The sequence below is a fragment of the Rhea americana genome, unplaced genomic scaffold (assembly GCF_003343005.1).
Source record: "Rhea americana isolate MKP2758 unplaced genomic scaffold, rheAme1 scaffold_406, whole genome shotgun sequence".
Taxonomy (NCBI): Eukaryota; Metazoa; Chordata; class Aves; order Rheiformes; family Rheidae; genus Rhea; species Rhea americana.
Genome location: NW_028186542.1, coordinates 348,586 through 353,466, shown reverse-complemented (window position 1 = coordinate 353,466; position 4,881 = coordinate 348,586).

Here is a 4,881-nt window from a genome sequence, read left to right as displayed (position 1 = left end):
TGTAGAACTGAAACTGGGTAAAGGAGTCCTCTTGCAGGTACTGCAGTATGCATGTACATGTCACCTATAGCTTGTAGGTGCCATGTGCATGGTACGTATTAAGTGCCATTTCCTCTCTTAGCCTCAGGATTAGCCCATAGCCTCAGGATTAGCCTACCAGGAAGCTGGCAGAAGGAGGTTTCTAAGCATCTGGAAGTGTTGCTTATAGCAGGTTTGGTTATACCATCTCTGTTTCCAGGCTCTTCCTGCTCCTTCCAGATAAAGCAGCAGCCTGGCCATCTCCAAGGGCAGTATTGCTAGCTCCCAGTCCTGCTGTCCCAGGCTCTTGGGCTCACTACGCCTGGAGCTGTTCTGAAGGGATAGAGATGTGAGTTCTCCAGCTAAATGTCTCCATGGGATGGGGAATGACAAAGTCCTGAGAGCTGTCTTGAGCCTTGAAAGTAGCTTCAATCTCTGTTCCCTCTGTCTAGGATGGGTGGAGGTCAGAAGGCTGGGCTAATACATAGGTATAGATTACAGAATAAGTATGAAATATGTATCTGAGAAAAGAGGTCTGTGGACCAGCCTTGGACCAGCTCCAAAGCCATTTTCCTAGACCCAAACTAGCCTAGGAGCACCTAGCAGGAAGCAGAAGACCWGGACAAGCCTACAAGCTATTGGGCTTGCAAGTTCAACTTTTCCATTGGAGTCTGTCTTTCAGGAGTGTGTTGAGCTCCATTGTCTAGCGCAAAGGCAAGCAGTCTTGAAATCTGATTTGTGGAAGAAGAAAATTTGTTCTTTTTGAGAGCTCCGTAATGTTATTCATGCCAACGCAGGGCCAAGGATAATGAAGGAGCTTTTGGGGTGAGCACAGACCATGGATAGTGTTTGTCATAATTTTTCTCAGGGCCCTGGGAGCCCTGGCTTGGTCTCTAGGAAGAAACTAGCTTTGCCATGTTCCACTTTGGAGTAGGAGACTGCTCTGTAAGATACCTTAGGAAGGATCTAGATGATTAAAAGCCTGGTGGTAGGTCATTGCTTTTAGGCGAGGCCTCAGCCCTACCTTCTGTCAGAAAGGAGCTAAAGGGGGTGTATCTTGGAAAACAGTAGTTTTCTCAGCTCTTTTGAGAGATAAAGGATGATCAACACTTAACACTTGTCTTTGCTTCTTGACTCAATAGCCTTTAGCTGCCAAGTTCCTTCTTCCCCCCAGCTCCACAATCAAGTGCTATCCTGTGCTTTGTTCTCCTAGACTACATCTTGCCTGAGGAGCTGCTGAATTTTATTGATACTGGGTGCATAGGTATTCCAGAAGAAGAAGACACTCAGAGTTTGTATCAGACATCACTGAGATGATGAGGAAGCCAGTGGAGTATGTTGATGTGTCATGGTCTGGCATTTGGGGATGAAGAGAAGGTCTGTTCTGCTTGGTGTGGGCAAAAAGTGTGTGGGAAAGGATCTGGCCTCATTGACCTTTGGCCAAGAGTGGTCAAGGAACAGTATGGAGGGTTAGTGTTTGTAGAGGTTCAGCCCTGGTCAGACTCTGCCCTCTTTTGCCTCTTCTTTTGGCATGAGGTGCTGGTAGGCAGTGGTACAAGACAAGCAGTACTGCTTATGGAAAGCCTTGTGGTGTGGGTGTTACGTGTGGCACAAACAAGGCAAGCGTTAGAATGACTTTGCTGGATCTGAAGGGTATGTGAGGTAGAAGTGACACCCAAGAATGTCCTATTGGTGTACAGTGCAGATGTAACTAAGCGTCCTCAAGGACAGCTGTGTGGCTCATAGACAGTACCCTCCAGGCCAAGCACTCCTGAGGGAAGTCCTGGGGAACTATCTGACAAAGCAGTATAGATATGATAATTGCCTCACATCTCTTTAAAGGGCTTTCCTACCAATCTTTTCTGTTGCCCGATTTTTGGCTCCTGAAGGAGTTGGAATGAGGAGCCTTGACTTCTCATTGAATTATATGAGCCATTGATCATCAAAAATGAAGTCTCTTGTAGCTGTTGAAGTCATCATGTTTAAATTTCCAGGAGAGGATGCCACAGGTCACACTCACATTGCAACTTGCCTTGCTACCATAGCGAGTTATGCCTGCTCGCAGTGCAACTCTTTRGAAACACTGATGTGTGTGGGAGCAACGCCTGTGGATCAACTCATATTGTGCTACTTATCTGCAGGCACCATGACATCTGCTCACTACTGGATCCCAGTTAGACAACATGCTTCCTGTTGTTTCTCCTCATGTCTGCTGCCATCCAAAAGAACTATATGCTAATGCTGGGCTGAGGATATTCAAGGGCCAGCAGTCTCTCTACCCAGAAGGCATTGGTAATTACTCTCCAGCAGGTGCCCTGAGCAGACCTCATGTGTTTTCTTATCCTTTGTCCATGCAGAAGCAGTCCCGAATTTGTGTATGGAGCTCTTTATTAACTCTATCCACAATAAAATTTTCTATGCCATTTGCTAAATAGTTTCCTCCTCTTTTTTTTTACAGTTCATTTATCTGCCCAATTGATGGCTCCTAGGGTGTTTGGGACAAGTGAAGCTCTTCCTACACTTCTGATATCCCAGCTGGCCTTTGCATCTTAATCATTGTGTAGGTGACAGTAGTCCCTTCTTTGTAGGGCTCTGTGGTCATTAGAGAGGGCTGCCTTCCCTGAAGAGTAGGGAATCAGCTACCTTTGCTGGGAGACGTGTAACTTCAGCCTGCTTTCTGTGCTGTGGCAGGGTAAGTACCACAGGGAGGAGGCCAGTCAGGCTGCACATCATGCTGCAGAAAGGTTACTGCGTCCTTTGGGGGCAAGTGGAACTGGAATCCTGGCCTGCAGAAGTCTCTTGGATGTTTAGGGAAAGGTCTGGGATGTCCCAGGGTGGCAGCTTATGAGTACAGTAGGAAAGGGCGTGAATGTCCTGCACTGCTAGCAGTTTGCTGACAGGATTCTCTCCAGGAGTGTGTGGCTAACCCTGAGGTTCAGCATTTATTTTCCTTCCTTTTCCCCCTTGTACTCTGCTGCCACAGTGAGATTGAGAGTGCACCTTAAGCCTGAGCTGCTTCTGCCATGCATGCAGGCACATACCTGAGAGATCTCTTCCCCCAGAGTTGCTGACAGCCACGCAGAGCCCCTTGTGCTGTTGGGCTGTACAGGTTCTGCAGACTTCTCCACAGAGGGAGGGAGCCCATGCATTTCACTGAAGGCCAAGGAGATGCCCACAGGAGGCACTGGGGGCCATGATCTAGGAATTTTACTGGATAGTGAGGACATCCTGCTGCTGCTTTCAGCTGTGACATGAAACCTCCCTAGTAGCTTCCCCCCTGCCCCCCACATCAAATGCTGGTGAGGACAATAAATAAAGGCTGAAAAACATATAATACCTTGTCTGTAGATTACAACAGTCTGGCCTTAAGTAAGTAACTGGGATGAGCTCCTGGGACTTCTTGTTTTGCATAGGGACTCTGAGCATCACAGGCAGCAGGCAGGATCTTGTGTGTGGAGTAGAGTTCAATTTTGGCTGGGGTTTTTGTTTTGTTTTTCCACAATCACATTAAAGGAGGAACTTTGAAGCTGTACATTGGGCACCGAGGGTGAAAATGGTTGGGTTTGGGGTGTTCCTGCCCTCCTGGGAGAACTGGGAGAACTCACATCAGTTCCCAACAAGGATGAACCTTCAAAAATGCCATTCAACATCTCAGCTGTGACAGCTGCTTTGTGCTGAGAGATATCTGGCAGGTGTATCCTGCCAGGTGTATCCAATACCCACGTACCCATAGGACCCTAGGTCTGGGTGCTGTGTACGGTATTCTACTGAGTCTTGGAAGTTTTCCATGGCAGGCAGTTGGTACTCTTCCAGCATGATCACAGCAGAGGCAGGCACAGATTGGGCTCTCTCCTTTGCCATGGGCTAGCCTAGTTCCTGTCCTTCTGGGACTCTAATACTGAGCCTCTGCAGGTTAAGGTGCAGAAGGCATTCCTGCTGCTCCTGCAAGTTGTATGGCCATTGTGCTCTGCTCCACAGCAGACCTGTGGCACCAACCGAAAGGAAGGAGTTGCATCACTTCAGTGCTATCAACTGGATACCACTGCAGAGGCCAACATGTAAATGAAGCTGTCCTGACCAGCACACCAGAGCACTGCCATGACTGCTAGCTAAGCTCTTACTACAGCCCAGGATCAGCAGAGAGCTGGGTAGGATGACACCAGAAGTCAGTGCTTTCATGTCCTCCTGCTCCCCATCCAGCTCTGCAGGAACACTGAGACTTAGCATCTCTGAGCTCCTTTTGCCAGCACTAGATAAAGCAATTTTGGTATGGTCTACAGCCAGAACATGAACTCTTCCATCAGCTAAAGGCAGCACCTAGACTGGCTGTTTCTACCAAGAGACATCTTTTTTTGTTCTTGTTGTTGTTGTTGTTGTTTTTTTTTGTTTGTTTGTTTGTTTGTTTGTTTTTTCACAAGAATGAGCAATGCATTTTCAGGGTGGTGACAGCTTTCTGGAGTCCTCTCCAATGGTAGGCTGTAAATCATGGTCCCAGTCTGCTTGCCAGCTGCTCTGCCAGGCCTTACAATGTATTCCTTTCTCTACTGTCAGCCTATGCATGGGATATATTTCCTGCTTGGTTTCATCTTTGGACATGGCTTAGTTTCTTAGTTTTCTCTCTGAAGTCAGGGTGCCCTTCCCTTGGGAAATCTTTGATTACTTCATTGACCACGTACTTTTTGGTGAGTGTCTTCCTGAGTTTTTGCTTTTGACACATCCTGAGAGCATCTGAAGGGCTTGCCTTCAGTAGCAGGGAGATTCCCTTTACCCTGTGTCTAAAACAGAGGAGGAAGAAGCTCCAGCCCTACTAGATGACAGTGCTTTCCCTCTACAGCATGCTGTGCATCACAGCCAAGACCCCCG